The sequence below is a fragment of the Argiope bruennichi genome, chromosome 6 (genome assembly GCF_947563725.1).
Source record: "Argiope bruennichi chromosome 6, qqArgBrue1.1, whole genome shotgun sequence".
Taxonomy (NCBI): domain Eukaryota; kingdom Metazoa; phylum Arthropoda; class Arachnida; order Araneae; family Araneidae; genus Argiope; species Argiope bruennichi.
In genome coordinates, this window is record NC_079156.1 from 21,674,480 (window position 1) to 21,684,904 (window position 10,425).

The window sequence follows — 10,425 nt, forward strand, 5'->3', positions numbered from 1 at the left end:
GATTAACTTAGTAATTATTTTAAATTTATTTTAATTATTTCCCAGAAGTCTGTATAAAATGACAAGCTTATAATGCCTATATAAAGCATTTGGAATTGCAGAAATCCCAAAAGAATCAATGAAAACGCATGTTTCGTCGGAGTAGCCATGAGAAATAAAGTGAAATAATGGTTATTCTTTTGGAGAAATTTCAAAAAGATTCTTAACTAACCAGATATCGTACATGAAGTATTTAATGCATGCAAAACGGAAAGAATCGCTAATCAGACAATTAATACGTCGAATCCTTTAAATATATTGTTAAAAATTATAAAGAATCTGTAAAATGTTTAACTACTAGATTCGGGACAAATAATAATTTAATTGAAGTACATGTAAGAGGACTTGTTATGACTAGTATAAGAGTGAAGAACAAAATCATGCACTCATATCATACAAAATCATACTCAAATCATACAAAATCATATACAGAACAAAATCAATCATCAAAATCATACACGCGAAATTTCAAGGCCTTTTGAAACATAACTTGTTTCTCATAATATAGTGGGGGTGGTAAAGTACACCTACCTATTGATATTTTAACCCCCTTCTTCAGCTGCATCATGTTTATTTAGTGATTTATTATGAGCGTGGGAATGATCTCAAAGATGATTTTCAATTTTGTTTTTTGATTACAAAAGAGGAGAAAGGGAAGTTCGCAAATCAAACGAATTAGCTTTTTTCTAAAACAAGAAATAGAAAAGAGAAGAGAAACCCGATTTCGTTTTTATTTCGATTGTCAAAAAAAGAATGCTGCCGCCCCGATTTTAAAACAGACGTGTTTATAACGATGTAAACAAACCACTTTAGATTTATTTAGTGGATCTAAATTAAAAAGAAATGAAAGAAATTCTTATAACTAATTTCAATCCCACCAAAATTGCAAATTTGTTATAAAAATGCATTGGAATGAACGAAAACAGATGTTAATAAATCGTGGAATTTGTTTCAATGTTTATGTTTTAAACCAAAACATATCTCCTGTTTTTGTAAATAAAGTTTTGCTGGTTCCCATATTTGTTTGCTATGCGTCAATGAATTCAGAATCCCTCATGCATAATACATAACAAAGTTTTATATCAAATTCAAGAACTTTAATTTTGTTGTTCCTTTTAATAAATATTAAATTATAAATAAATTAAATATCTAAACGTTTTTGTATATAGATTGTATACTTTATGCCAAATAAAGTATTTTAAAAGAATCAATTTCCTATTCACACCTATTTTTTTTCTTTGTGCAGCTATATGATTAATATAAATCTTTTATTTACTATTGCACAAATCGACGGAAATTATTAAAACTGCATACACATTTTATTAAAATAAAGGTATTTTGTGACTATCATTATATTTCATACTACGGAACTTTTACTCTGTAAACAAAGTTTTTTAATATATATTTTGTTTACAAATATAAATAAATCCACAAGCACTTTATTTTAATAAAAAATAACATATATTGAAAAGTTTCATTAAATTTGTATTTAAAATGAAAGTTAATAAATTTTTCTACATAAATATTTTAGAAATGGGATAATTTAATGTTCGAGAAAGAATTGAAATTAAAAAAAAAAAGTTATTGAAATTTTCACCGTCTCCAGTTAGCTAATTTATATCACTGCTTCAAGATCATCAAGCAAACTCAAATAGGCTTGAAAACCCACAGAAAGTATTTACAAAGGATTGTTGAGTCGTCTTTATATTACCTGAAGTTTATGGAGCGAACATTCTGCTAACCAGGATGTCGGTAAAACATATGTTTATGCGTATAATGTCTTTTAATACCAAACTAATTGCCCGTGTTTCGTATCTACGCATTAAACTTTAACTTAAGACAGAATCCTCTAGGAAATGTATTTTAAACAAATGCCGTGGACAAAAATAGCATTGTCATATTGTTATGACTCAAATGTTTTGATGCGGAAAGAAATATTTTCTTGAAAGTGAGATAATTTAATGTTAAATCCTTTGCTAATTTGGGGGATGGCTTTGCATTTTGAAACTATTTTTTAAAAGAGCAGTTTAAATAAACGCATTTAAATACAATAATTTCTTTTACATGCTTTTATTTAACAGATATCATATTTATACACATAAAATTGTTGCGATCATTTTTATTCGTTCTCTTTAAAGGGGCTAGAGTTCTAAAATTCTTTAATTGGTAGATTTCTATCGATTAAGATATTTTAATATTTTCGGATATAAAGCATTAATAAGTAGCTTAATTTTAATTGAATCAGTACTTAAATTTATTTAATATTTTAGGTTTATTACATAGTAAATTTGATAAAAAAATATCATTTTGATTAAATATGCTAAAGATCAAAATTCAAATATAATAAATTAAGAAATTATTAATAAAAAGTACGCTTTTGTTAATATATCAGAAAATTTGTCCTCCTTGTTATTATGTAGACAATACCTCGAATATGGGTGTCATAGATTAACTAACGGAAATTGTGATAGAATATCTCACGCAAGTTGCCAAAGTGGTAATGAACATTTTTATTTTTAAAAAATAGTAATTTGTAGTGTGGGATTGGCAACAGGAGCTCAAATTGTGAAGCGACGCTACCGATAGGTGGCGTTGTGGTAGCGTGAAATAAAGTATAAAACTAATCCCGCGAGAGATTTATTTTCCACCCCAACCCAGAACAGGGTACATCCGCTGTTTGGACTGTATTCTGCAAGTGAAGGAGATAGCCTCGTGAAAGAGGCAGGTGCTCCATAAGACTCGTAAATTCCTCGGTTCAGCGGAGAGTGGCTCAGAGCTTCTTAGTGTATATATCATGTTGTCACTGTGTCGACACTATGTTCTTTAACTTGTGTGTTTTTATTCGCCATTGTTAAATGTATAGTTTACACGTAAATATATAGTTACATTAAAAGATTATTTTTTTCCTTGCAAACACGTTCATGAACACTCGAATAATTTAAATAAGACTGAAACAAATAGTCATTTATTAACAGGAAAAATTGTATTGCTAAATACAAAATTAAAAAAAATGATGAAAGAAACAAATAGAAATAACTTCTAAATGTTCTGTAAAGGAAATAAAACATAATGAATTTCAGCAAAAAATCGAAATTTTACATTCTTACCAATTGAAATTTTCCAAATCTATCTTTAATCAAATCCTTTAACGTACTTCATATAATTATCATAAACACTTCCTGGCTCTGTTCGGTATAAAATGCCAATTTACATATTAAAAATTTCAGTTCTCAGCTGATTGATATTTGCTGTAATCGGGCATAAAAATGCAAATGAAACAAGGAGATTATTCCATAATGAATTGATATTCGTTATTCGCACACACACACACACATTAAAAAAAAAAAAAACTTTTTGAATTTTGATAGACTCCAGAATACCAGAACAGACATCGGTAGATGATTTTATAGAATGCTTAGAATGGAAGAAAAACCTAGCAACATTGTACTGTAAAGGTTTGTTTATCTTACTTCTTATTGATGACTTGTAATGTTGCTTTTGTGTAGTTGTGTAGTTATTATTTGGTGAATTCGCATTTCATTAAACCTATATAATTTTCTTTATCTGACATATCCTTCTATCTTACTTAAAGAAGAGATCATTCTATAACTGTCATCGTTCACTGTTTCAATCATATGTCCTATACAGCGCCATCTTTTGGCAATGAAGACAACCTACATTTTGTATAATCTTCGTACTATAGTTCTGTATATAAATTGCAAATTTCAAATAATATTTCAAATGAAGATGATCGTATTACTCTTGCATCCTTATTGAAATCCAATAATTAGATACTGTCTCTGTACACCGAGAAAAAGAAATATGTAACCAAAGAATTGTGAATGAAAATCAATCAATATTTGTATTATTGTTCATAAGGACATTATATCAAAATTTTCAATAGTTTTATTGCTTCTTTAATATATCCAAATTCGTTATCACAAATATCATCTTTTAATGCTATTATTTGACGGATAACGATCAATATTTTAAAAAATATTATTTAAATTGTTTTTTTTTTTTCTTTAATTTATCCTATAGTTTTTTAAATCGCTGGCAGATGTATAATGCATATTCCAAATTAAAAACAATTCATATGAAGAATCATCTGTTACTTGATATTTACCATGAAAGAGTTTAAAACGCATAATTTTTTTAAGTTTTGACCTTGCATGACGAATATGTAAAGCAAAACATGTCGATTACATCTCTCAATAGTCACTACATATTGGTCTAGAAAATGGTTAAATATTTATTTTGGAAATGATATATAAATCTGTAGAGCAAAAGATTTAAGGTCATTTATTTTTATCCAAAGAAAGTACGCTCTTTTTTTTCTGTTTCCTTTTATTTTGTTCCCTTTTTGGAAATAATCTTGCAACATGATTCTTTTTTTTTTCTTCTTTATGATTCACAAAATTATGAAGTTGTTGTTGTTGCTCAATAAGATCCTGACCATGGTTATTCTAGACATAACATTTATTACGCAAGCTCAATCTGGAAAGACGAAAGAATAGGAAAACGAATATAGTAAAAAAACGAATAAAAGATCACACATCATTTTCAGTTCCTTTCATAACCAAACAGCTAAATCTTCAAGGGACCGCTGGGGGAGAGAAAGAGTAGGAGTGATTGGGATGAAAGAACAGGTGAACGTAATCACGGATATATATCCGCACAAATATATTGGAGAAAAATAGTTCGTTCGCTTCTTCATAACAGAAGTGAAAAAAAAGTTTCAGTAAACTGGTACCATTTATAGTAAAGTTAAAAGTTATTATTGAATCTAACTATAACCGTTATTTGAGATACCATTATTTCATTCATTTAAATCAGGTACAGTCTAGGCCACGCATTTATTTATTGTTCAATAACAGATGTCGTTAGATTATGAAAATTTTGCTTGATAAGACAATGTTGATATTGTGAAAAATCATAGTTTGAAAAGTTTACAAAAATATTTAATTCATAATATGTATATTTCAACGTTTAACGGGATAGATTACTTGAAGGCTAAAGTAAATTTTGAAAATCGAAAGGAAGTCATTTTTTTTGCTTTCTCCTAAACGAAAGACAAAAAAGAGTTCGCAATCTCCAAAACAATTCGAACTCGAGATTTTGACGACTGTTCACGTTTCAGATCGTATCGAGTTCCAAAAACACATTTTGTGTGTCTGTCTAACTCTGAAGACAATAACTAAAAAACGCTTTGTGCTTGAAAGATGAAATACGGTGTATGGAAATTAATCCAAATTTATATATTTCTATAAAGTTTGAACGAACCTGTTCAAAGGAAATCTGTTTGTCAACTCTTCGAGTAAAAGTGAACTCTATAACAATCAAAGGGTTATATAAATAAAATTTATAACAGGAGTTTATCATCTACGATCTAGCTTCTCATCGGATTTGGAACAAAATCTGGCAAATGCTTGACCATTTGTCAATCTGTATTTTCTCATGCACTTTATTAATCAACGCAATGATCCAAATCGGTGAAATGAAATTCAGTATTTTATCTTATGGCTACAACTTTAGTTTTTGTGCCAAATTTTTGTTATTTGTTAAACATTTATTAGTGAACTTAAACAAAGTGTTTTTTTTAAAATTTAAATACTTTCAACAATTTGTTATAAAATTTTATATATTACAGTTATTATGTAATATTAAAATCAATTTTTCTTCTAACATTTGGGCTTAACTGTTAATTAAGCTGGGAAAATTAAGATTTGTAAATGTTAAAAGGAATCTCTCTATCGAAACTATCTCTAATCGGAAGCATACAATATTTAAAAAGTCAAACTAATATAAGTTATAATTACAACAGCAAGTTATAATAAAAGTATATAAAAGTATTATTATTATTTCGTTTCATTTTTAATTGCGAAATGCATTTTTGTTGTACATATGGATTAGAGTTCATGCGGCCTATAATTCGATCAGTAATAAGCAGGTGACATATTATTCAATAATTCAGAATCTTTGGAAGCAGAGTGTTCATGAAAACAAATGCCATTTGCTATTTCACATGACACATGTCTTTAATTCAAAGATAAATGCCACAAGAGAATTTAAACGAATGCAATAAATCAAATCACACTTACATACTATTAAACATCCTAAAGCATCATGTTGCACTAGCGAGTGTCACTAATGCATTCATTAATTTATAAACTTTTGTCTTTAAAGTCGCTTCTGTAATGCCATTTATCTTTCTGGACATACGAGTGCAAATGATCTGGCAGTATTGCAAACTGAAAACGATTTTTTTGAAACGTGTAAGGAAATACTCTGCTTTCCCGAATGCACTTACCACTGACTGTATCTGAGAACAAAACGAAGATCTAGAAACTGTGATTAATGATGTACAAACATATAGAGATAAGAAGAGGAAACCAGCTAATTTCCTGGCAGAATGTCAGATAGATTCATGATCTGTTTTACCAACAATTATTAGAAGAATAATTACATTTGTTATTTAGAAATCCGACATATAGGACTATTAATTCGAAATATACATCTGTCATCAATTGTTTAAAGAAATACTTGAGTCAGAAGTAAAATTTTGATGATTTGTTTTTCTCTTTTGATGATGTATAATGATATTTGCAATACTGTATGTAGAGAAAGTTTATTGTTCTATTAAATGGCATTCTATCTTAATCTCATATATTTTCATGTGTCCGTCATATTTAAATAAAATGTATAATATGTGCTATTATGTGTTAAATTGATACTGAAAATTTTTGTATGTGGAATACGTTTTATATTAAATTAATGAATTTCACCTGTTTTTGCAGAGTTCTATTCTGACTTCTTCATGAACAAATTTAAACGCCAGTGAAGGTTAAAGATTTATAGAAATTAATTTTTTGAAACACAATATTTCTTTAGAGACTTTCGTGACGGACTGAATGATCGAATATTGTGTTAATAGATTAGAAGTCAGAGAATCTCAGTTTAGAAATCAGAGGAATATCAGTTAAATTCTCATATCTAGAAATGGAGTCACTGCATGGAAAAAGTTGGTAGTGTATATTTCCATTTATCACTCCTTTCAGTAATAGACCGACAGACGTTCAACACCTTGTTGGATTTGGTTCAAAATTTGATAGGTGTCCATAGTAGAGATGGAAAACCTATATATCAAATTGTATTCACAAAGCTCTCTTCCTTTCGTAGTTAACGTGCTAACTTATATTCGGACCATCATACAGAAGACTTCTGAATAGTTTTACTCAAAATTTCATATCTATCTACAAATTTAGTGCGAAGACTGTATACCAAATTTGATAGATATCCACAAATTTGGTGCGAAGACTGATACCAAATTTGATAGATATCTACAAATTTGGTGCGAAGACTGTATACAAAATTTGATAGATATCTACAAATTTGGTGCGAAGACTGTATACTAAATTTGATAGATATCTACAAATTTAGTGCGAAGACTGTATACTAAATTTGATAGATATCTACAAATTTAGTGCAAAGACTGTATACCAAATTTGATAGATATCTACAAATTTAGTGCAAAGACTGTATACCAAATTTGATAGATATCTACAAATTTAGTACAAAGACTGTATACCAAATTTGATACATATCTACAAATTTAGTACAAAGACTGTATACCAAATTTGATAGATATCTACAAATTTAGTGCAAAGACTGTATACCAAATTAGATCCATCCGTCTGTTTTAAAATGTCTTTGAATTTTACTTGTCACAGACGGACTGTTCTTTTTATAAATAAGGTTTCCGAATTCAGAAATGTCTAAAACATAGAGATTCACCAAAATCTCGAGTTTGAATTATTTGACGATTACAGTAGTTTCTCTGTATTTCGTATACGAGAAAGTAAAACTAAAAGTTGAATATTTCTTGGATAAAACAAAAAAAATTGGTTTTAAGTCTTTTGGTTTAAGGCGGATAGTATAATTACATAATTTTCTAGCATAATTACAGTTATCAGATCTTGTGCAAATTACTTTGCCTCTTTCTTCTTTTCGTATATTCGTAGACTTTTTATAGGTACGAGTCTACGGAATAGATGTTAAATCTGTGAACCTATCTAGCTCTCTGCGTTTTTTTAGTTTTTGTGTTAATTTATATTCTAACAGTAGGAGAGTCGAAATTTCTTTGATCGAATTTCGCTCAAATTTTGATATAAATCTAAAACTTTAGTGTATGACAGTATACCAAGTTTCATCCATATAGATCGAAGCACTTTTATCTTTTTAGAGACAGACAGAGAGGCAGTCAGGCATACATTTTCGAAAAATGCCTTTTTTCGGAAATGGGAATTCTAAAACGTGGAGAGTTGTCAAAATCTCGAATTCGAATTTCTTGGCGATTTCAATACTTTCCTTATATTTCGCATACTAGAAGGTAATCTGTTAAAAAAATTGGATGGAAAAAAATCCAGAGTTCTTGTTTATTAGTGTAAGAATCGAGGATTTTAAGTTTATTTCCCTCCTTATCCATGGACAACGGTTCTATACTTCTAGAATTCATTCAAAATGTCTGGATATCTGAGTATAACTAACACAAGGGGAATAGTTTTTAATTTCAAATTTAATATCATGATTTTATTAAATAAAAATGATTGGTTTTTGTATATTTCGTTTACAAAAGATAATTTCTAGATACCTTACATATAAATAAATATTACCTATATACATATAAATACATATATAATATTTATATATAAATATCCATGTAAACATAGTAAAACTAAAAATGCAGAATTATTTTGCTATTTCAGTGATGGTATTTGAAATCGAGAAGGCTTCCAAATTTACCGGAGGTCATAAGCAATTCTAAAGAATATTGACGACATTTATGGAACCTGGAGTTATGGCGCGAAGTTTCTGTCGACCCCGATTTCCGTTAATTGCATACTTGCGAGCATAATGGTTTTAATTTAAAACTAATTGTCCGTTTTTAACATTTGTGCATTAAACTTACATCAGAGTCCCCAAAAAAGTTATTCTAGGAACGGACGATAAATGGCAGAAACGGAAATAGCATACTGTTGCTGTAATGTTCGAAAGCTTTTAAGCTGCAAAGAAATATTTTCTGGACCTTTTATATCGTGAAATCCTTTTGCTAATTTCAGAAGGCAGAATTTATGTTTGGGGACTATTTATTTCAAGAGAGAATTTGAGGAAATACACTGAAGTGGAAATCTCTCGCTTTCTTGAAAAGAAATTCCACGAAAGAAATATTAAAACACAAGAGTTGAATGATATACGGTTGCTTATGTTTCTTCTTTTATTTTATTTTGGGAGGAGGGTATTTTTTTTTTCAGAAACTAATAAATAGTTATCTTTTCAAAATTTTGATTATGTATGGAAATTTAATTTATTTTGTAAAGCATTCACACCTTCAGTGATATATTTTTTTAATTTTTATTTTCTTGTATAGGAAGTATAGAGAAAGTATTATAATTGTGAAATAACTCGAAATAGAAATTTTGACGAATCTCCACGTTTCGGACTTCTCTTAATTTTTTATGTCTGTGTGGGAAAAAGACACATCTAGCTGTGTGCTAGATGTGTGAAATTTGGTATATGACTTTTACACCAAATGTGTACCATTTTATCAAATTTTGAGCAAATTCTGTTCAGAGGAAGTCTGTGTTGTCTAGCTGTTCGAAAAAGTTAATACGAAACGAAGAAAACTAAATGGGTAAAATTTGATACAAAGATTTAACATCTTTATTGTAAACTCCTATCAAATTGTCAGCCAACTCCGATAAAGGTTTGATCGTATATCGGTCTGTAATTTCAGTAATAAATAAACACGATAATTCAAAAACGCAATACCAATAATGCCAACGCATGCCAATAATGCGCCAATTCGATATTTAGTATTGCCAAATTGAAGTTTCAATCAGTTCGGGAAAAATATGTCTAAAAAAAAATTCCTCATTGCTTTGAACACTATTACTGGATGCCAGGGATTAATATATATATTTATTTAATATCAGAATTTATTTTTGTTTTAACAATTTAAATAGATCAAGATAACAACGAATATCTATATGTATCACTAATAGAAGGGGGAAAATGAATGTGGCTTTACTTAACAATAATAAGATAAGAAAATACATCATTTATAGAAACTGCATACTACTGAAAAAATAATATATGAAATGGTTCTTAATAATTTCCACAAAATTTTCAGCTGTGGTTAAATATAATAAAATAAACTGCGATTCATTAAATTCTGCATTGTTGTTATTTATAAATTAATTTAATCCGGAATAAGACTTAAGCTAGGGGGACTTAATCGTAGAACATTTTAAACATATTCTTCTCTTTGATTCTTCGCGTTCATAGGCTAGATATATTTTAAAATAACTGGAATCAAACATTTATTCC